The sequence below is a fragment of the Chenopodium quinoa genome, unplaced genomic scaffold (genome assembly GCF_001683475.1).
Source record: "Chenopodium quinoa cultivar QQ74 unplaced genomic scaffold, ASM168347v1, whole genome shotgun sequence".
Classification (NCBI taxonomy): domain Eukaryota; kingdom Viridiplantae; phylum Streptophyta; class Magnoliopsida; order Caryophyllales; family Amaranthaceae; genus Chenopodium; species Chenopodium quinoa.
Window position 1 is genome coordinate 927,460 of NW_018742630.1, and position 24,185 is coordinate 951,644.

At 36.7% G+C, this 24,185-nt stretch overlaps 2 long non-coding RNA genes across 2 annotated transcripts; both read left to right on the forward strand.

Annotated features, from left to right (window-relative positions):
• The first annotated feature begins 1,333 nt into the window (after positions 1-1,333).
• LOC110721727 lies at positions 1,334-2,464 on the forward strand. Its single transcript, XR_002511461.1, has 2 exons — positions 1,334-1,456; positions 2,339-2,464. It is a non-coding gene; the product is annotated as an uncharacterized LOC110721727 (long non-coding RNA).
• Positions 2,465-2,895: 431 nt separating this feature from the next.
• Positions 2,896-5,181, forward strand: LOC110721728. The gene is made up of 3 exons (XR_002511462.1): positions 2,896-3,499; positions 4,487-4,648; positions 4,799-5,181. It is a non-coding gene; the product is annotated as an uncharacterized LOC110721728 (long non-coding RNA).
• Positions 5,182-24,185: the final 19,004 nt, after the last annotated feature.

Consider the following 24,185-nt stretch of genomic DNA (forward strand, 5'->3'; position numbering starts at 1 on the left):
AATTTTGGGCTCGAATTTTCGAACTGTTATTTCTTTTTTTCTTTTCGATTTTTGTTGAAAAATTTTATATAGTTCGATTTTTGTTTTTCTTTTCGAAATTTCGAACTGTTTTTCTTTTTTTTTTGTTCGATTTTATATTTTTTTTTGGTACGATTTTTTTTTGGTCTGATTTTCTTTTTTTTTAGTTCGATTTTGTTTATTTTTTTTGTTCGATTTTCTTTGTTTTTTTGTTCGATTTTCTTTGTTTTTTGTTCGATTTTCTTTTTTTTATTTGTTCGATTTTATATTTTTTTAGGTTCGACTTTTTTTTTGTTCTATTTTTCTTTTCTATTTTTGATTTTTGAAATATATAGTTCGATTTTTTTTTTCGATTTTAGTTCAATTTTTGCTAATATTTTGATTTTTGTTTAATTTTAGTTCGATTTTTGCTAATATTTTGATTTTTGTTCAATTTTAGTTCAATTTTGTTCGATTTTATCTATCTATTTGATTTTGTTTGAGTTATTTATTTTTTAGAAATAAACAATGTCATCAAGGGTTTACTTGCGTTTTCATCCTTATTTCGATCGTCTTGCAATTGTTGGTCTTCAAAATAGGGTTTCAATCAAATCACATAATTATACTGTTCAACCATAAACTCAAAAAATTATTATGGGAAATTGGGAGCTAGATATTATTTTATTTAATTGATTTTTAAGTATTACTGTATATTTTTTAGGATTCGGCGTGGGGGCGGTTGCTCGATATCCGATTTGATTTTTGTAGTTGGTTGTGTGTTTGATGTCAGTATGTCGGTAAAATCTTCGAAGTGAGATTTGCTGGGTTGACAGCATTAGGTTTGGTGTGTTAGATATTGTGCTTTGTTTTGCGCGGTGGTAATTGTTGCTGATGATTGTAATCAGGTTGATTATAGACATTTCTGAAAATTGAAGATGTTTGGACTAAAGATACTTGGTGTGGTAAATTACATATTGTGATGATTAAGGATTTTGTTCTTTAAGTGAATCTTCTTTGGTTTGTGAGAGTAATTGTGTATATTCGTAGTTTAGCAGACCTTGTAATATATTACTTATAGCTATTCCATTTTTCTGATTTTGGTTTGATATTTGTTATATGATAGATTTTGGGTTTAATTGACGTACAAATCATTGCGAAGAATGGATATAGAATTAGGGACTTGATGATAATCTCCATTATTTTTTGAATGATCTTGGGCTTGTCATGTAAAATTTTCTAGTTCTTCCTCTGTAGCTAATTTGCTATTTTCAGTATGTTCTAAACTATTTTCAGCATGTTCTAAACTATTCTTATGTTTAAAATATATTACTAATGTAGGAATGTTACTAATGTTTTTTATTTTATAAAATTTCAGCAAAATGCAAGGCCAAAATGAAGAAAAATCAGAAGAAGAAATTACTATTATACCGGATAAAGAAATTACTTATGGAAGAAAAAGGTAATTAAAGTTTTCCCTTATGTTCTAAAGTATTTTTCCCTTATATTCTAAAGTTTTCCCTTATGTTCTAAAGTGTTTTTATTATGTTCTAAGTTTTCCCTTATGTTCTACTTATGTTCTAAAGTTTTCCATTATGTTTTAAAGTATTTCTATTATGTTCTAAGTTTTCCCTTATGTTCTACTTATGTTCTAAAGTTTTCCATTATGTTTTAAAGTATTTCTATTATGTTCTAACATTTTCTATCCATATGTTCTAAAGTATTTCTATTATGTTCTAAAGTTTTCCCTTATGTTATAAAGTTTTCTATTATGTTCTAAAGTTTTCTTTATGTTCTAAATTTTTCTATTATGTTTTATTATATTTTTCCCTTATTTTCTAAAGTTTTCCCTTATGTTCTAAAGTATTTCTATTATGTTCTAACATTTTCTATCCATATGTTCTAAAGTTTTCCCTTATGTTCTAAAGTTATCCTTATGTTCTAAAGTTTTCTATTATGTTCTATTATATTTCCCCTTATTTTCTAAAGTTTTCTATTATGTTCTAAAGTTTTCCCTTATGTTCTATTATATTTTTCCCTTATTTTCTAAATTTTTCCCTTATGTTTTAAAGATTTTCTATTATGTTCTAAAGTATTTCTATTATTATCTAAAGTTTTCTATTATGTTTTAAAGTTTTCAATTATGTTCTGTTATATTTTTCTATTATTTTAGATTATATTTTTCCCTTATGTTCTAAAGTTTTCCCTTATGTTCTAAAGTATTTCTATTATGTTCTAAGAGTAACTATTATGTTCTAAAGTATTTATATTATTATATAAAGTTTTCTATTATGTTCTAAAGATTATCATATATGTTCTAAATCATTTATATTTGATTTTAAAGGGAAGTTGTTGAAAATGATGCGGAAGTAATTGACAAAGCTGAATTTGAGAAACATGTGCAAAGTCAAAAATGAAAAAAAAGTGCCAAGCTTTCATCAAGGATTCAACCAACTAGAAAAATGAAAAAGAAGGAAGAAGAAGAAGATGATGATGATGATGATGAAAATGATGATGAACATGATATTAATGATGAGATGGATGAACCAAAGTTGGAGGAGAAAGATGATAAAAGAGATTACGTGAATGATGATAGTAAAAAGGTTCTAAATTATATGCTCATGTCATAAATTGCATGTTTATATTCTACATTTATAATTAATATGTAACTTTATTAATTATAAACATATGTTCTAATACATTCATGCTTATGTTCTAAAGTAAATGATTTAATTAATAAGTAAATGATTTTTGTAAGTTAATTCTTACATTTCTAAGTTGATGTTTTAATTATATACTTATGTTCTAAACTTTATTTTTTATAACAATAATTTATATACTAATTCAAATTCTTTTCAATGTTTTAATTTTTTCAGGTGTTTTGAAAAAAAAATCAGAAAAATAAGAAAAGAAAGATTGAAAAAGAAAAGGATGATGAGGATGTCAAAATAATCAAAGTGGAAAAAAAATAAGAGATCGACTTATCAAAGAGTTACCGATAAGGAATTGATGAAACAAGTGTTGGTAGATCTTTCTGATAAGCATAAAGAAGCAATTAAAAAAATTGGATTTGGAGCTTTTTTGAACTTGGATGCACCGCATTATGTGGATTCTTGGTAAGCACTAGCGTTAACTTTTATTTTTTGTTTTTATTATTTAAATATCATCTATTATGTTCTAATTCTTATAAAATTCTAATTACTGTTCTAAAGTTTAATTATCATGTTAATTTTTATTTTTATTTAAATTCTAATCTATATGTATTTTGTATTCTAAACCTTTAATTTAAATCTAGGTTGACACAACAACTTCTTTCGAATTTTGATCGCAAGAGATGTTGCTTGATGCTACCGGGGAGAGAAAAAGAAATACTCTTTGATGAATTTGATGTTCACATACATATGGATTGCCAATGGGAGATATAGCAATTCTTGATACAATAGAAAACAAGAATGAATGTGCAAATTTTATGCAAAAATGAAGAAAAAACTTTAACCTTAAAGTGGTATGAATATTTTTATGTGTACTTGTATTCTAAACTTGTTATTTGGCTTATGTTCTAATTTATTTTAATAATGTTCTAAAGTATTTTTGATTATGTTTTAAGATTTTCTATTATGTTCTATTATATTTTTCCCTTATGTTCTAAAATTTTGCCTTATGTTCTAAACTATTTCTATTATGTTCTAAAGTTTTATATTTTGTTCTAAAGTTTTCTATTATGTTCTATTATATTTTTTCCTTATGTTCTAAAGTTTTCCCTTATGTTCTAAAGTATTTCTATTATGTTCTATGATTTTCTATTATGTTTGAAATTATTTATATTACATGTCAATCATTTAAAGTACTTTTGATTATTAAGTATTTTCTATTATGTTCTAAAGTATTTCTATTATGTTCTAAAGTTTTCTATTATGTTCAATCATATTTTTTCTTTATGTTCTAAAGTATTTTTGATTATGTTCCAAAGTATTTCTGCTTATGTTCTATAGTATTTTTGCTTATGTTCTAAAGTTATTCTGATTATGTTCTAAAGTATTTTTAATTATGTTCTAAAATATTTTTATTATCTTCTAAATTACCTATCCATGTTCTAAATTACTTACAGGGTGCTCCAACAAATGCACAATTGATTAGTAGGATCCAAAAGGTGAAGGAGGTAGATAAAGAACAAAAACAAGTTTCGGATGAATTCATTTGGAATTTTTTGGTTTGTGTGGTTAATAGTTGCATCCGTTCAACTAATAACAAGCAACTATACATTAAGTTTTTGTATAGTTGCAAGGATACAAAGAATATAGTTAAGTAGAATTGGTGCAAATTTGTTAAGGAGCACTTGATGGAAACTACTAAGAATTGGCTAGATGGAGAATCTTTCTTTACGGGTCCTTTAATCTTTCTTATGTCAAGTTCTAATGATGTTCTAAATTATATATCTATGTTCTACTTTACATATCAATGTTCTAAAGTATTTCTAATGATGTTCTTTTAGGTATCCTATTTTGATCGGGTACCAAGGAAGGGGTTAGAGATACCACGTCAAGTTCCATTAATATCATTGTGGAACCAAGAAAGGTTCCATATAAGATTGAAGTTTGAGAAAGACCTTGGATTTGGAAAAGGAAAAGTACTAGAAAGAATGAAATTGAATGTGGTATGATTTTTGTATATGCTTATTTTCTAAAGTTTATACTATATGTTCTAAACTTTGTAATATATGTTCTAAAGTTTATTATCGTTTTATATTTATCTATATAATATATTTATGCATGTATTCTAAAATTTATAATGTATATTTAAAAAGGGATTGGAAAAAAGGCAAGAGAATGACAAAGGCAAGAAGAAAGTAATAAAAAAGCAAGGGAAAGACAAAGGAAAAGAGAAAGTTGTGGAAAACCAACCAATGACATGTGATTCTATCACGTCTCTAAATGATATGATGGTATAATGTTTTAATATTTTTTTTATTAATTTATTTACTTATTTCTATAATATTTTAAATATTCATTATTTTATGTTCTAAATTATTAGGGTTTTTTAAGCAAATTTGGAGATTTGGCAAAAAGTCTTGCATCGAATGTAAAAGAGATGTATAGCATGTTGGAACAAACAAAGGATATCTTCGTTGAGGAAGAAACAACGGGGAAAATGCATCATCTTATAGACAACATTTGGTGCAAGTATACCACAAAGGTATAATAATCATGTTCTAAACTATTTTCAGCCTATGTTCTAAAGTGTAATTTTTATATTTATAATAGTTGAACATATATAAATGGCTTATTGGATTCTAACTTATGTATTCTTATATATAGCCATTGGTAATCAAGAAGAAGAAAAGCAACAGACAAAAAGTCCTTCCATACTTAGTCAAGATCAACATTTCTTCGATGAACCGGCATTCATAGAAGAATTGGATATGTTGATGAACATAGCATGGAAGAAATTTAATGTTGAAAAGTCACCAAAGTCATTGGGACATGGTAATTACATGTTTAATTTCTAAATTATACCTATGTTCTAAATTATGCTCTTAAATCAAGTGTTTATGTTCCAACTCAAATCTTTATGATATAGTTAAGTTCTAAAATTGTGTTTTGTAATTATTATGAAGATTTGCCATCAAATGAAGGAGAAAGAGAAAAGAACAACGATGAGAGAAATATCAATGAAAAGATAGATGATAGTATCTCTTCACCTATACTTGATAATTTCCAATTATTTTCAATTCTTTTAATTAATTGATTTTAAAAAGGACAAGTACTAAAAAAAATGAAATAGAATATTGATACAATTATATTCTATGTTGTGTTTTATAATTATGTTTTCAAGATAAAGAAGAGAAGCAAGACAAAGGACAAGAGGATAATAAAAAAGAAAGACAAGAGGCAAAGGAAGGAGAAAGCCAAAAGGAGAAGGAAGGAGAAAGAGAAGAGGAGCAAGAAGGAGATTTGGCAAAAGGTTATGATCTAAAGTATTTCTATTATATTCTAAACTAAAGTTTTCTATTATGCTCTATTATATTTTTCCCTTATGTTCTAAAGTTTTCCCTTATGTTCTAAAGTTTTCCCTTATGTTCTAAAGTATTTTAAAAAGGAAAAGTAGTAAAAAAAATGAAATAGAATATTTGTATATGCTTATTTTCTAAAGTTTACGCTATATGTTCTAAAGTTTAAGCTATATGTTCTAAAGTTTGCACTTTATGTTCTAAAGTTTATGTTAATGTTCCAACTCAAATTCTTATGATACAATTATAATCTAATATTGTGTTTTATAATTATGTTTTCTAGAACAAGAAGGGAAACACAAGACCAAGAACGAGAGGATAATAAAGAAGAAAGACAAGAGTCGAAGGAAGGAGAAAGCCAAAAGGAGAAGGAAGGAGAAAGAGAAGAGGAGCAAGAAGGAGATTTGGCAAAAGGTTATGATCTAAAGTATTTCTATTATATTCTAAACTAAAGTTTTCTATTATACTCTATTATATTTTCCCCTTATGTTCTAAAGTTTTCCCTTATGTTCTAAAGTATTTTAAAAAGGAAAAGTAGTAAAAAAAAATGAAATAGAATATTTGTATATGCTTATGTTCTAAAGTTTACGCTATATGTTCTAAAGTTTAAGCTATATGTTCTAAAGTTTATGTTAATGTTCCAACTCAAATTCTTATGATACAATTATAATCTAATATTATGCTTTATAATTATGTTTTCTAGAACAAGAAGAGAAGAAAGACCAAGAACGAGAGGATAATAAAGAAGAAAGACAAGAGTCGAAGGAAGGAGAAAGACAAGAGGAGAAAGAAGGAGAAAGACAAGAGGAGCAAGAAGGAGATTTGGCAAAAGGTTATGATCTAAAGTATTTCTATTATGTTCTAAACTAAAGTTTTCTATTATGCTCTATTATATTTTTCCCTTATGTTCTTAAGTTTTTCCTCATGTTCTAAAGTATTCCTATTATTTTCAAAAGTTTTCTATTATGATTTATTATATTTTTTCTTTATGTTCTAAATTTTTCCCTTATGTTCTAAAGTATTCCAATTATGACATAAAGTTCTCTATTATGTTCTAAAGATTATAATATATGTTTGAAATTATTTATAGAACATGTCAATCTTTTAAAGTACTTTTGATTATAAAGTATTTTTTATTATGTTCTAAATTATTTCTATTATGTTCTAAAGTTTTCTATTATGTTCAATTATATTTTTCCCTTATGTTCTAAAGTTTTCCTTTATATTTTCAAGAACAAAGCAAGAACAAAGACAAAAGGATAATCAAGAAAAAAGGCAAGAGGCGAAGGAAGGAGAAAGACAAGAGGAGCAAGAATGAGAAAGACAAGAGGAGAAGGAAGGAGAAAAAGAGGAAAAAAAGAAAGTTGAAGCAAAGAAAGGGTAATCAATGTAACTTAATAATAGGAATATTTAAGACATTGGTTTTGGTTTAGAACATATGTTGGACGATTTGGTAAAACTTTAATATAGGATTAATGGTTTGTGTTTTCTAGTTATATATATTGGTTTTGATTTGGGTTTGTTATTAGTATTTCAAATATGTTCTAAAGTATTTCTAATTATGTTCTAAATTACTTGCCCATGTTCTAAAAGTAATTTTGATTTTGTTTAGACAAAAGAATAAGCTTAAAATTTTCTTGCGTACAACAAAAAAGAAAACGAAAAGGAATGACGACACACCAAAGACACCAATTCCTCCAAAAAATATGCATAAAGATATTTCACCTCCAAGCTTCAATTTGTTGATGCCCTCACCAATAGTTGGTAAGTTTGACGTATTTTAACTTTATTTTTCTTATATGTATATTGGAAATTTATAATATTTATTATGTCAAAAGTTCTTTTAATGTTCTAAATTTTTTGAATCTAGATCATCCACCTACATTGAATGAAGAAGAAGAGGACAACAAAACCAAAAAAGAAAAGAAGAAGCATGTTGAAGAAAAGAACAACAAAGAAAATAAGCAACGATAATTAGATTTAGGCTATGGCGGTTGTTTGATTGTTATTTGATTTTAGTGGTTGATTGTTTATTTTTTTTTAATTCAATTGAATAGGAAGCAAGAAGAAGAAGAAGAAGAAACAAGGAAAAAAAGAGGAAAGGATAAGCTTCCAATGTACTTGTGTTCGCCTTTTATGGTTAATCATGAAAAACTCTTCAACAATGTAGATCATAAAATGATAGCTGAGTATGCTTTTGCTCAAGGAGATAACGTGTAAGATTTCATCCATCTATATTTATATGCTTATAATAAAAGTATGTGATTATGTCATAAAATATATATACTTATGTTCTAAACATTGTATTTATCTTCTAAGGTAGAAACTTATGTTATAAAATACATGTTTGAAATTCCCATCTTCGTTTTGTAATCAAATTCAATTTTGATGGTTATATTTTTCCTAAGTAAATGTTCTAAATGTTACAAGTTTATGTTCTAAAGTACTATGCTTATGTTCTAAAGTTGTATGTTTATGTTCAAAATTACGTGCTTATGTTCTAAACTATTATGCTAATGTTCAAAATTATGTTTTGATTAATATAGTTGATGTTCTAAAATATTTCTGGTCATGTTCTAAAATTTAGTTCTAAAGCACTATGCTTATGTTTAAAATTATGTGCTTATGTTTTAGTATTTTGCTTATGTTCAAAATGCTGTTTTGATTTGATGTAGTTTTGGGTTCTCATTTTAGGGAACTTTTGTATGCTGACAAAGCGGCAATGGTGATTAGGAGAGATGAGATGGATAGTCTTTCAGGATGTAGTCACATGTTCAACAACATTGGAGATGCTTATGCTTTCATATTAAATTGTGAAAACAAAAGGCGTGATGTAGACAAGAAGAGTAGATTTTTTTTTCTCTACTGAATGCTATGTATGTTCTAATTATCTTACCATATATAATATAAAAGACATATATGATTAGTTTTTTTTGTTTAATTTGGTAAAGAAGGTTTTGGTGTTAACAATTTGGTAAAAAAGGTTTTTTTTTTTTTTTTTTTTTTTTAATTTGGTAAAGTATTCCAAAAGATATTCTAAAGTAGTTCTGATTTAGTTCTAAATCACATGTCAATATTATAAAGTATTTCTAATTATGTTCTAAATTACATGTCTTTGTTTTAATTATATGTCAATGTTCTAATTACTTGAGTTTTATTTTATTTTTTCCAGCTCATTCTTTGCACTGAAAAATACATCAAAAATACTGAAAGTTGGGAAGATAGAAAAAAAGCTTTGTTTCAACAAATGAGAAATGAAATGACAAATGCCGAAGTAACAACATTTAACAACTTTCAATTGGTAAGTTTTTTTTTTCTTTATATAGTGTTCTATTTATTTTGATTGAGTTCTAAATTACATGTCAATGTTCTAAAGTATTTCTAATTATGTTCTAATTTATTATTATAATGTTTTAAAGTATATGATTATGTTCTAAACACATGTTTGTTTATGTTCTAAAGTCTCTGATTATGTTCTAAACGTAGGTTTTCTTTCTGGCTGTTTTACCGGATCACTATTATTTGTTGTACTTTAACTTTATGGAAGGTACTCTCGATGTCATTGATAACATGATTCTTTCACCAAATGTTTCAGTTAAAGACAAATATGGGTATGATTTTACAAAAATGGTAAGGCGTAAAGTTTTAACTTAGTTAATTATAATTTTTTTATTATGCAATAAAGAAATTTAGGAACATTGATATCATATGGAACATTAACCTTATTTGGAACATTAACATAATTTTAAGTTATTTTTATTATGTTCTAAAGTTTTCCCTTATGTTCTAAAGTTTTCTATTATGTTCTATTATATTTTTCCCTTATGATCTAAAGTTTTCCCTTATGTTCTAAAGTATTTTTATTATGTTCTAAAGTATTTCTATTATGTTCCATTATTTTTTTCCTTTATGTTCTATTATTTTTTTCCTTTATGTTCAAAAGTTTTCCCATATGTTCTAAAGTATTTCTATTATATTCTAAAGTTTTCTCTTATGTTTTAAAGTTTTCTATTATGTTCTATTATATTTTTTCCTTATGTTCTAAAGTTTTCCCTTATGTTCTAAAGTATTTCTATTATGTTCTAAAGTTTTCTCATATGTTCTAAAGTTTTCCATTATGTCATAAAGTATTTCTATTATGTTCGAAAGTTTTCCCTTATGTTCTAAAGTATTTATATTATGCTCTATGATTTTCTATTATGTTTGAAATTATTTATATTACATGTCAATCTTTTAAAGTACTTTAAATTATATATATATGTTATAATTTACATATCAATGTTCTAAATTATTTCTAATGATGTCCTAAATTTTATATCAATGTTTTAAAATAATTGTAATTGAGTTCTAAATTACATGTCAATGTTCTAAAGTATTTCTAATGATGTTCTAAATTCCATGAATAATTTCTAATTCTAATTATGTTCTAATTATATTATTAATTTTTTAGTTGGAAGCATTTGGTGAATTTTATGAAGATAAGAAGAGTGCAATTATTTTCACTTATGAAACAAGAAATGTTGAGATGAGATGGAAAAGCAACCAAAATAAACATGATTGTGGAGTATTTCTGATGAAGCACATGGAAACCTATGAAGGCCAATGTCAAAAACAATGGAATTCAGGACTAGAGAAGGATAATGTAAGTACAAAACATATATGATTAGGTTCTAATTACGTGTCAATGTTTTAAAGTAATTCTTATTATGTTCTAAATTACATGTATATGTTCTAAAGTTATTTTTTTTTTGCAGTTTGAGCAAATGAAAAGGTTACTGGTGGAGTATTGTGGAAAGATTATAACATCGGAAGTAAATGAAGAACGGAAAAGAATGTTGAAGATGGCTAGAAAGTGGTCAAAGATCAACAAATTTTGATATTTGATTGTGTAAATCTCAAGTATATATAATAGTACTTTTTTGTACAAATATATGATTATGGACATGACTTTTTTGAATATGTGTATATTTTGAAACATTAATATCATTTGGAACATTAATCTAATTTCAAGTTATTTTGATTGTGTTCTAATGTATATAAAGTAATTCTTAATATGTTCTAAGTTGCATGTGTATGTTCTAAAGTAATTCTTATTATGTTCTAATTTACATAAACTATTTCTAATGAATGTTTCGGAGTTTTCTGATGTCCTGGGGGAGAGTTACAATTCCGAGACTGGAACCGGACGCCTGTACCTGCAAAATAACGGAGACTCCTGTGAGCTCCGCCTCCAACGGTCAAGTTAGTACCTGATTAAGGAGTAATTAATGCTGAAATTAAAGTGATTTGGTCTCTCTAGGGGAGAGTGTTTAATGTAGGTAATCTGCTTTGTTAGCGAGATCAGCCGGTTATTACTGTGCGTAATTAATGTGTTTTTTCCGTAATGTTTCCGTTCTATATTTTTTGTAATCCCCTTAATGAGGATTAAGGGAGGTATTTATAACCTTGGGAAACGTGCCCATCCTAGGTTTAGGTAAACCTAGGGCCGATTGGGCTTCCCTCGGAAGTTGGGCCTGGGTGGCCGGTTCCTCCATTAGGCATGGAGTATGCCACATGTCTTGACATAACAGGTCCAAGGTGGACGAATAAGCGCGTGCCACGTGGGAAGCCCTGACTGTTCCAACTGGGGGACACTTGGCAGGACCTGATTGGTCCACGTGGCGCATTCCGATTGGTGGGAGCAAAATCCCCTAATCATTTGCCCCTCACAGGTGGCACGTGATTGGTCACGTGTTACCTGTGACAGGTGTCGCACTGTAACAGGCGACGACCTGCTACAGGTGTCAGTCGGCGAAAGGACGAGAGATTTTCCCGCCCAAATTTTGAGTTCTGAATGTGACCCTTCGCCTTCTCACTTCGCCTATATAAGGGAAAGTTGTCTTGAGTCATTTTCACACTTTGAGAACTTTTTGAGAACATTCGGACCCCTGAACTTGCTCTGACATTTTGGACCTTTTCTGCCTACCGCCTGTTCTGACAAGCCGACTGCACCGGATTTCCAGAACTTCATCAACCGTCACTCGTTCAGGTAACTCAGTTCTCTTACTCTTAATTTTCTTTTTATTTTCTGAAATGACACCACGGAAGCACACGACACGACCTAGGTTAGTGATCAGCCGGTCACCGGGGACGGCTGAATCTAGGACTAGGAGTGCCGCCTGCCCTTTTCCGGACCCATCTTTGCCCTTTATACAAAGTCCGACTGTATCTGTGTCTATGCAGAGCAGGATGGCCAGAACGAAAAAGACAGCTAGGATCTCAAATTCAGACGGCTCCTCCCACAGGGTGCCGCTTAGTGAAACATCTGACCAGGCGCCAGATGTGGAAGTGAAACAAGGCGGCCTGGATGCCGGCAATTCTGTGGGGGGAGTCATAGTGACCCCTTCCCATTTAACAGTTAACAAATCTGCTCCTTTTCAAAGACAGGAGGCTGGCCCCTCCGGGAGAGGGGAGGAGTCGTCCTCTTCAGACTCGTCGGAGGACGATTCCGAGTCAAGTTCTTCTGGCCATGCTTCTTTGGGTACAGATGAGAAAAACAGCCGCCTGCAAGAGGCGAGACTTTCTCACGCAGTTGAGAAGGGGGACAATTGGGCGGAACCATCCGCCTCTTACCGAGAGCTAAATACCCCCTACTACTGCACGGTACCTCGGGGCCGAATCACAGCCATGCAAGAGAAAGTGGAGAGCTTTATTGCAAACCACACCATGGGCCCCGACTTTCTAGTGTTTGTGCCGGATCCAGAAGACACAGTCGTCTGGCCGGCTGGTTCTAGTTATGAAAGCGCCTGCTTTGGCTGCTACGAGGCGGCCATCAAGGCAGGGCTTCGCTTCCCATTACATCCGGCTGTTCAGCGGATTTTGGATGGGTATGAGTTGGGGTTATGGCAGTTAGCCCCAAACTCCTGGGTCAACGTACTCGGCTATGTGGCCGGGTGCAAACTGCACGGGGTGGAGCCGAGCTTCGAGGCTTTCGCCCATATGAACTATCTCAGCCGGACCCCTAAGACAGGCGGTACCGGCTGGTATCAATTGACAAGCCACAGGGGCTACCTCATGACAAGAGGTAAAGCAAACAAGTGGAAGGACTGGCGGAGCACCTTCCTCATCATTGAGAGTTCTGACATTGAGCAGAACAAGCGCTTCAATAGGTGGAACATGAATCTGCCCCTTCTTGCAGACGGCCGTAGCATGCCGCCTGTTCCCCCAAGGCTAAGAAAGAGATCCTTGATAAAGGACTCTTTAAAGTAGAGTCGAGGGTCGACTCTACTTCAGGGGTACGAGAGCAAGTACCCCTGCACTGCGTCCCGAGCTTCAAGTGGCTCTATGACGAGTACTTTTTGGCCGCCTGCGGCCTCAGCAGTCGGTGCTCAAGAGGTAGTCGGCTTGTCGAATACTCTGTTGTTCCATACATTTGTTGTTTATCTTTTATTAACTTTGCTGTTTGTTTTTGCAGCTGACGCCATGAGCAAAATCACCGCCTCCAAGACTGCGGCGGCCATGTTGCGGGCCTCTATTATGCAACAAGCTTCAACCGACTCCCCCAAGAAGGGGGCACCCTTGGTGAGCTCCGAACCTTTTACCCTCTTTTTGGAGTGTTTATGCATATACTGACTTTTTTCTTCTTTTTTAGACGGGTGCTCCAAGAGCTTCATCTTCCCAACAGCCGGACCCCAAGGCCCGGAAGACGACTGTTGGGAGTTCTCCTGGTTCTGCCAGGAAACAGGTGGCGGCTGAGAAACAGCCGGCCACTTCTTCTAAAACTCCAACTGGGCCGCCTAGAGGTATGAAGTTGTCCTTGTAAATTTTAGACTTGCTCCCTTTGTTACTAAGTCTAATCCGTTTGTTTATGCTTGATGCAGCCGGCCCCCAGGAGCCTGACTTGGTAGAGATGGCCAAGTCTATGATCAGGGCAGCTCCTCCAGCTGAAAGGGAGGCGGTCAGGGGTGTCGGCACCCTTGACCTTGACGGGATTGCAGGGGTCCTTGCTGAGGTATACTTAGCATATTTTTGAGTATTTGAGTTTCTGGACGCCTGTTTTCTTTTTTGTTTGGAAACTGACGCCTGTTTTTTTGTACTTAGGCCCTGCTCCGAGTTAACGGCCTTCGCAAGCCGCTTGATCGGAAGAACAAAGAGGTAAAGGCTGCAAAAGCTATGGCCGCCTCTGACTGTGATAAGGCAATATTTCAAATTGCCCAAAATGAAGTACTGACCATTGATATTCTTTATTATCAGGCGTAGGCTACCGCCGCTGTTCGGGCTCAGTTAGAGGCGGCCCAGAAGAAGAATGACGAGCTGGAGGCGACCATCACAAATCTCAAGGCCGAGCTGAAACCACTTCGCCTGAAAATGTACTCTTACGAAGCCATGGAGAAATCCTTGGCCAGCGTAAAGGAACGCCTGGTGACCCAGGAGAAGAGTCTTACCCAAGAGCTCTCGGAAAAGGCCGAGCAAGAGAAGAAAGAGCTGGTCCGGGAGATGATGGAAGACTCCGCTCAAATCCAGCGCATGACCTGGGGCCGCCTCTTCCCCAGTGCCGACTTTGCCTCTTGGGAAAGAACGTACCGCCAGTGTTCGGATACATATAATCAAGAGATCCTGGCGGCTGCTGAAGAAGAGGCGTTGGGGGAAGCGTTGGAGGAGGAGGAGCCGGTAGTGGCGCTTGTTCCGCTTGGGGGTAAGGCATCAAAAAAGGATGCAGCTGAAGCCGAGTCCAGCAAGAAGAGTGCTGACCAGGCGGCAGCTGCTAATACTGAACTGCCCCCATCTTAAGCTTTATGTATTCTTTCCACGGCCTGCGTGCCGTTTGCTTTGTATTTACCCGGCCAGGGGGCCGGGGCTTTGAATATTTTGCTGGTCTTTAATGACCGGCTTATTTTTAATGAATTTTTGCTTTGCTTCAAATTTGTCTAAGTATTCCATATCTAATATCCAATTGTTCACTAGACCGACTGTTTTACATGGCCGAACGTTGCAGACAGGTACGGATAGTTAGTACGTCGCCTATGCCCCTGGACAACTGGTTGTCTGTTTCCAGGATAGACGATCAGTCGGCCATTTATCCAATCAGTATTCGAACTATTTTGTCTGGATCCTTTTTAGGCAGGCGGTCCTGTCATTTGTAAATTTAACCAAGTAGGAAAGTGGTCTGACCAAGTAAATAGAGTATTACCTAGTCGCCAAGGAACTGAGTAGTAGAGATAACAAGCGGCGGGTACCGGTTTTTTCCCTTTAATGCCAATGTTTGTTGGCTTTTAACTCATAATTTGTTAACCTAGCAAGAGTAGTGGTTGAGAGCCCCTGTTTGTTAAAAACAGGCGGACGACTCATACCTTTTAGGCTCCATACTAAGTTGAGTGAATATTAAGTTAACATAGGAGTTACTTAGTCTTCGTCACAATCTAGATTGAGTAGTAGAGGTACCAGGCGGCGGATGCCGGCTGATCCCCTTGATTTGCCAATGTTTGTGGGCTATTAACTCAATAGGTTACCTAGTAGGAATAGGGGTTTGAGTGCCCCTGTTAGCCAAAAAACAGGTGGTCTACTCAAACCTTTTAGGTTCCATACCAAATTTGAGGGAGTGATTATGAGTTAACGTTGGAGTTACTCAGTCGCCGTCACTTTTGCTTGAGAAGTAGAGGTACCAGGCGGCGTAGGCCGGCTAGACCCCTTGATTCGCCAATGTTTGTTGGCTATTAACTCAATAGGTACCCCCTGCATTTATCCCAAGTAATACAGGCGGTCATCTGACTCAGATGTCAACTGCTACCACTGGTTTGGTTAGTGATAGAGTTATCCTTGTCTCAAAAACGGCTACGTGGTTGCCCTTGGGGACACTCGTATAGGTGCCGTGTAATTAGTTTATAGAACAATGTTCCACCCAAAAGGGAGCTGCTCTCTGCGACGAATTTCATCCGGAGGGATGCCGTCGGACGCCTGCTATGATGTTGGGACAGGTCGTATTAGTTTTGTAGATTTGATCAATTGGCTTGGCGCCTGGTCTGATCATTCGGCCTGTGGCCTTGGTAAGTTCTTGGTGAACGTAGGTGCTAAGTAAAAGGAGGGTAGCCGCCTGTTAGGCACAGGGTCGGCCAGGCCCTAATCTTTTTAGCTAAGTATTAGGGGGGTGGCTATGTGTTTGGAACCAGTCGGCCATCTTCTTATGGAGAGTAGCCGACTATATGCCCAGACGGCATGCCCCTATTGTGAGTAAAATACTCAATGGAGAGTAGCCGACTGTAAAGTTACAGACGGCATGCCCCTCTGAAGATAGAGTGAAAAACTCAATGGAGAGTAGCCGACTGTAAAGGTACAGACGGCATGCCCCTCTGAAGATAGAGTGAAAAACTCAATGGAGAGTAGCCGACTGTAAAGGTACAGACGGCATGCCCCTCTGAAGAGAGTAAAAATACTCAATGGAGAGTAGCCGACTGTAAAGGTACAGACGGCATGCCCCTCTTAAGTAAGAATAAAAATTAAACATGGAGAGTAGCCGACTATTTGTTAGTAGGCGTGCCCCTCTTAGTACAAAATTGAATAGTAAGTGCAAACTTGTATTAAGTAGCTCTTGACTATTTACATCATTCAAAAGAAATATTTCTTAAGATTATCTACATTCCAAGTTCGAGGCAACGGTTGTCCGTCTGGTGTTTCCAGACGGTAGGTACCGTCCCTGACTTCCTCATAGATTTGGTAGGGTCCTTCCCAGTTGGGAGTTAGTTTGCCAGACTCATTAGCCCTACCAACTGCTTCCATTTTTCTAAGTACAAAGTCCCCTACTTTGAGTGGACGCCTGTGTACTTTTTTGTTGTATGATCTAGTCATTCTTAGGCGATAGATCTCATGGCGCAAGACAGCATTGCCCCTCTTTTCAGGAAGTGAGTCTAATGCCAGGCGCATGGCTTCCCAGTTTGCCCCTTCGTCATATAACATTACTCGAAGAGTCGGCTCGTAGTGTTCTATTGGAAGAACAGCTTCCGCACCGTAAGTTAGGAGGAATGGAGTTTCTCCAGTTGCCCCTTTTTCAGTCGTCCTAATGGCCCAGAGAACATGTGGTAGTTCATCCGCCCATAGGCCGCCTGCTCGTTCAATCTTTTACTTGAGACCGTTTGAGATGATTTTATTAAAGGCTTCTACATGGCCGTTTGCTTGTGGACGGCCGACAGATGCAAAGTAGTTTGCAATTCCTTGGTCACCCAACCAGCTTTTGAGAACAGTCGTCTCAAATTGGGGACCATTATCAAAAACCATAGACATGGGAACCCCGAACCGAGTGATGACATTTCTCCAAATGAATGAAATTACATCTTTCGTCTTGATTCCCTTTACAGCCTCCGCCTCTACCCATTTAGTGAAGTAGTCGACGGCAACAAGTATGTACCTCCTTCCGCCTGTAGCAGGCGTATATTGACCCAGAATGTCCATGCCCCACTTAGCAAACGGTAGTGGGCTGTGAATGGTAGTGAGGTCAGTAGCCGGACGGTGAATTAGTTTGCCAAACCTTTGGCACTTGTCACATTTTTTCACCATCTCCATTGCATCTGCTTCCAAAGTAGGCCAAAAGTAGCCCTGCCACCTTGCCCTTTGAGCAAGCGTCCTACCGCCTATATGAGAAGCACAGTAACCAGAGTGAAGATCATCTAGTATCTCTCGTCCCTTTTCTGGAGTAACACACTTTAAGAAGGGTTGAAGGTACCCCCTCTTGTGAAGTTCTCCCTTTATCATTTCAAAACAGGTGGCTCGTTTTTTCAGTGCTGCCGCCTGTTGAGGATCATCCGGCAGTGTACCGTTTGTCAGATATGCCCTGATTGAATCCATCCAGGTTGAGCTTCTGTCTAGGATTCCAATAGGGTTTTCCTCGATGCTTCTCTTCTCCATTACTTCCCAAAAAACAGTTCGAGGAGTATCAGAGGAGGCGGATGATGCTAATTTTGACAGTGCATCCGCCTGGTTGTTTTCTGATCTCGGCACTTGGATCAGATGGAAATCCTCAAGGGAGCCGACTGCTTGTCGGACCGCCTGTAAATACTTGATCATGGCCGGATGGGTTGCTTCGTATTCGCCATTGTACTGACTCACTATCAATTGTGAATCGGAACAGGCGTCTATTTTTCTTGCCCCTGCCGCGTTGCACATGCGGATCCCGGCTAGTAAAGCTTCATATTCTGCCTCATTGTTTGAAGCCTGAAAACTGAAGCGTAGAGCATACTCGTACCTGTCGCCCTCTGGCGACTGACATATGACGCCTGCTCCACAACCATTTGAAGTAGAGCTTCCGTCCACATATACCTTCCATACTTGGTCTGGAACTTGAGAGTCAGGAGGACGAGTCATCTCTACAATAAAGTCAGCAAAGGCTTGCCCCTTCACTGCTTTTCTAGGCTCGAAAGTAACTTCGAGGCTCTGTATTTCTATGGCCCATTTAATCATTCGGCCTGACGACTCCATGATGGTCAGCGGTCGCTTGATAGGTTGGTCTGTATACACGACGGCTGTATGTGCCAAAAAGTAGGGCTTCAATTTTTTAACAGCCATGAAGAGTGCAAGACCAAATTTCTCCACTAAGGGATACCTCAACTCGGCATTTTTCAGTACGTGACTGACAAAGTAGACCGGGAGCTGACAGCCGTCCCTTTCAGCAAGGAGAACAGCGCTTAACGCATGATCAGAGACGGCCATGTACATGTAGAGAACCTCTTTGGGCAAAGGGCTGACCAGCCTCGGCAAGGAATGCAAGTGAACTTTTAATTTCTGGAAGGCGGCCTCAGCATCCGGCCCCCATTCAAACCTTGCCTTTTTCTTAATTGCCTGGAAAAAGTATAGGCATTTGTCGCCTGATCGGCTTAGAAATCTTCCCAAGGCCGCCAGACAACCTGTTAACTTCTGAACCTCTCGGATGGTACGAGGCGACTGCATGTCAATGACCGCCTGCACCTTCTCAGGGTTCGCCTCTATTCCTCTCTGATTGATAAGGAATCCGAGAAATTTCCCAGACTCAACTCCAAATACACATTTCTTGGGATTGAGCATGACATGGTGCCGCCTGAGTGTGGCAAAAGTTTCTCGGAGGTCTGACAGATGATCTTTCTGAAGTTTAGTCTTGACAATCATATCATCAATGTATGCCTCGACGTTTCTCCCAATCTGATCAAAGAACACAGTGTTTATCATTCGTTGGAAGGTAGCCGGGGCATTCTTAAGACCAAACGGCATGACCGTGTAACAGTATAACCCCTGATCAGTGACGAAGGCCGTCTTCTCCTGATCTTTCTTCCATAAAGGAATTTGATGGAAACCAGAGTAGGCGTCCATAAAGCTCATCAAGGCATGGCCGGCTGTTGAGTCGACCAGGTTATCAATTTTAGGCAAAGGGTAACTGTCTTTGGGGCACGCCTTGTTTAAGTCTGTGTAGTCTACACACATTCGCCAGGTGCCATTCGGCTTTTTAACAAGCACCACATTTGCAACCCAGTCTGGGAAGTAACATTGCCGAATGAACCCTGCATCAAGTAATTTTTTAACTTCGGCGGCTGCCGCCTGACTTCTTTCTTCGCCATGGTTCCGCTTCTTTTGCCGTACCGGCTTCTTTTTCGGATCCACGGCCAGTTTATGTACCGCCAGATCAGGACTAATGCCTGGCATTTCATGGACTTCGAATGCAAAGATGTCCTTGTATTCTTTCAATAGGTTGTGAAAGTTGTCACCAAGGTTTCTCAGAGCAGTCATCCCAACTTTGACTGTTCGGTCAGGACGTGAGTCGTCTAAGATCAGGTCCGCATGCTCACCAGCCGGCTGAGGGCGGAACTCATCCGGCCGCTCCTCTGCCAATGATTGCTATTTTCTTGCTTTTCTTGCGGCCCCTGCCTGGGATGCCTTTCTCTTTTTGCCGCCTGCTTCTTGAACAGGCGCACTCTCCTTGTCAAGGTCTGTTTTTTCACCGCTTGACCCAGTAGCCATAACAGTGGGCTTGACATCCGAGAGATAGCACTCTCGGGCCATCCTCTGATCTCCCCTTAGGGAGCCGACTGTTCCATTATCCCTCTCAAACTTGAGCAACATAAGAGATGGGATTATAACAGCCTTGGAATTATTCAGGGTAGGTCGACCCAGAATCATGTTGTAGGCCGAGAGTTCCTCTACTACCAGGAACCGGACTACCATGTGTCGTCCTTTCCCTTTTTCGCCCAGGCGGATGGGTAAATCTACTCGTCCCAGTGGGTGGACGACTCCTCCTCCAAACCCTACTAAAGGGTGGGAGGCCGGATGTATGCAATCAGTCTGATATTTTAGTTTCGACAGACATTTGCTACTGATGAGATCTGAGGAGCTTCCGGTATCTATGAGGATTCGGCCAACTCTCTGGTTGGCCACTTTACATTCAATAACGAGAGGGTCGTCATGCGGCCCCCTTACCCCTCCTAGATCTTCTTCAGTGATGACAATCTCAGGAAATGAATATTTGGACGACCGTTCTTGGTGAACGGAATTTACATCTAACCGCCTGATATTGTCTTTGTTACCCCTAATAGTGGGGCCCCCTCCTGAGAAGCCGCCTGCAATGGTGTAGACGACTGCATCATCTGTATCAGAGCTGTCGGCCTGCTGATGCTTTTTGGCCGACTGCTTTTTTGAGGAAGTGTTCCCCGTAGATTTCTTGACATAAGTGTCAAGCTCACCTTGCTCAGCCAGGCGGTCTAGGTACCGCATGAGACTGATGCAGTCATTGATGTGATGACCAACATCATCATGATAAGCACATAATTTATCTTGGTTCCGGTTGTTTGCAGAACCCTTCATTGAGATCCGTCCCTTGATTTCTTTTAGGATAAACTGGTTATCCTTGTTAAACGCATACTTTGGGGAGTATGGTTTGAATTCTTTTTTCTTTTTCTGGGCCGGCTGTTTAGAGGAATCAGCCGCCCAGACCTCTTTTCTTTTCTCATCTTTGTTAGACGACTGTTTCTGTCGTCCTTCTCTTTTGTCGAACCTTTTCCCGTCCGACTGTTTTATCGTACAAAGATCAGTCGCCTGTATATAGGCTTCTGCTTCAATCAAGGCTTCTTGAAGAGTCGCCACCCTTTTTCGAACCAAATCAAATTTGAAGGTAGACCCGTCTTTGAGACCTCTGAAAAAGTCAGTATAAGCTACCTCATCCGGTAACCCTTGAATCTGTATTCTCATCAGGTTAAACCGCCTGATGTAAGAACGAAGCCCCTCCTTCTCGCCCTGCTGAATTGTTCCCAAATCAAGGGTCGTTTTCTTCGCAGGGATGTTCATGGCGAAGTTGGAGGCAAATAAGTAAGCAAGCGTCCTGAAGCTTTTTACACAACCAGTCGGCAAGTTGCCGAACCATTGCTGTGCGATTCCTTTGAGAGTCGCTGGGAAACACTTGCACCAAGTGGGATCATCCAACCCTTGAAGGTACATCAGGTTGGTGAATGCCATCAGATGGTCTTCTGGGTTAGTAGTGCCGTCATAGGCGCCTACTAGTACATTTTTCACTTTGGCCGGCTGAGCGGCTTCAGTAATTTCCTTGGAGAAGGCCGACGGCTGTTCACCAAGTCTAAGCAATCGTAGCTGCCAGTCCATAGGTTGGACGTTTTTTGCTGCAGGTCCACCAAACGGAGGTGGCTGCAAAAAATACTGTTGTTGCGGCACAAATGGTAAGTTTGGTACCGCCTAATCGCTATGAAAGCCGGACTGACGGGAGGTGCCGCCTGACTGACTCTCATGATACGACTGAGTATGCCTCATCGAGGCATTTCGCAAACTGTCTTGAAAGTTTGAAGTAGAGGCCGACTCTGACAATCGGTCACTCTTCTTCTGCTCTAGCAGTAGCCGAGCATCTGTGAATGTTTGCTTCGACCCGTCCGCCTGAATATGACGAACAGGTTTCCTATTTCCTGTAGGATAACGGAATTTTGTGAAATCAAGGGCAGGTGGCTCCCGCTTCCTAGATTTAGGATGAGGAGTCGCCTCTCGCCCTTGAGCTGACTTCCTCTTCAGTGAAGTGGAGGGTTTCTTGGCCGACTGCTCCTTGACTGGAGCAGGCGGCTTCTTGTTGATCAACTCTTGAATCTCTCCCTTGAAGTCCCTCATGAAGGTCATGAGTTCGTTCCTTGTGATGGGAGCAGACCCATCAGTCGGCTGTTGCCGAACAGGCGGTGCGCCTGCTGGCTCGCTTCCTGTTTGAAGATGCTCCCGTTCCCTCCTTTCGGTATGACGGGTACGTCGGGCCCTTAGGGTCCCATCTGAAGCTGTATGAGCTTCAACTTCAAATTCACTTTCGGTATCATGGTCCGACTGAACTTGAGGGTCGTCTAGGGGACTCCTCTCTTCAGGAATCGGTACAGACTTGGATGCCATCTCAGAAGTACTCTCCCCATAGACGGCGCCAAATGTTTCGGGGTTTTCTGATGTCCTGCGGGAGAGTTACAATTCCGAGACTGGAACCGGACGCCTGTACCTGCAAAATAACGGAGACTCCTGTGAGCTCCGCCTCCAACGGTCAAGTTAGTACCTGATTAAGGAGTAATTAATGCTGAAATTAAAGTGATTTGGTCTCTCTAGGGGAGAGTGTTTAATGTAGGTAATCTGCTTTGTTAGCGAGATCAGCCGGTTATTACTGTGCGTAATTAATGTGTTTTTTCCGTAATGTTTCCGTTCTATCTTTTTTGTAATCCCCTTAATGAGGATTAAGGGAGGTATTTATAACCTTGGGAAACGTGCCCATCCTAGGTTTAGGTAAACCTAGGGCCGATTGGGCTTCCCTCGGAAGTTGGGCCTGGGTGGCCGGTTCCTCCATTAGGCATGGAGTATGCCACATGTCTTGACATAACAGGTCCAAGGTGGACGAATAAGCGCGTGCCACGTGGGAAGCCCTGACTGTTCCAACTGGGGGACACTTGGCAGGACCTGATTGGTCCACGTGGCGCATTCCGATTGGTGGGAGCAAAATCCCCTAATCAAATGATATTCTAAATTATATATCTATGTTTTAAAGTAATTTTGATTGATTTCTAAATTACATGTCAATGTTCTAAAGTATTTCTAATTATGTTCTAATTTATTATTATAATGTTCTAAAGTATTTAAGTTGTTACATGCAAAATTTGCGCAAAATAAATGGTTCACATTACTTGAAAAATATTCTGGTATCTCATACTCATCCAACCCCAATCTCATATTATAACATTGCCAAAAATTATGTTAATAAAAGAATATGAGTTATAATATAATCATGTTATATTATAATTGTAAACATAAGAATATAGAGAATAATTGGACAAAAAATAATATGCCATTATGTTCTCAAAATAATAATAAAATTTATATAAAAAAAATTTACACAAAATTTTTTCCATGTGCTATTTCCTAAAAATAAAATATCCCATGCGGTTGTATGAATAGCATAGTCAACCTGAAAAAAAAAATTAATAATTAGAACATAAATACATTATAAATTTTAGAACATATTTGATGCATTTTAAAACATATACAAAATGTTTAAATTAAAAATTCAAAGTTTTAAGTTTAAAACTCAAATTATTTATATAATATGTTTTAAAGTATTTTTATTATGTTCTAAAGTTTTCCCTTATGTTCTAAAGTTTTCTATTATGTTTTATTATATTTTTCCCTTATATTATAAAGTTTTCTATTATGTTCTAATGTTTCTATTGTGTTCTAAAAATTTCTATTTTGTTCTATTATATTTTTTCCTTATGTTCAAAAGTTTTCCCATATGTTCTAAAATATTTCTATTATGTTCTAAAGTTTTCCCATATGTTCTAAAGTTTTCTATTATGTTCTAAATTATTTCTGTTATGTTCTAACATTTTCTATCCATATGTTCTAAAGTATTTCTATTATGTTCTAAAGTTTTCCCTTATGTTCTAAAGTTTTATATTATGTTCTATTATATTTTTTCCTTATGTTATAATAAAATCATGTTATATTATAATTGTAAACATAAGAATATAGAGAATATTTGGACAAAAAATAATATGTCATTATGTTCTCAAAATAATAAAAAAATATAAAAAAAAATTTACACAAATTTTTTTTCATGTGCTATTTCCTAAAAATAAAATGTCCCATGCGGTTGTACGAATAGCATAGTCAACCTGAAAAAAAAATAATAATTAGAACATAAACACATTATAAATTTAGAACATATTTGATGCAT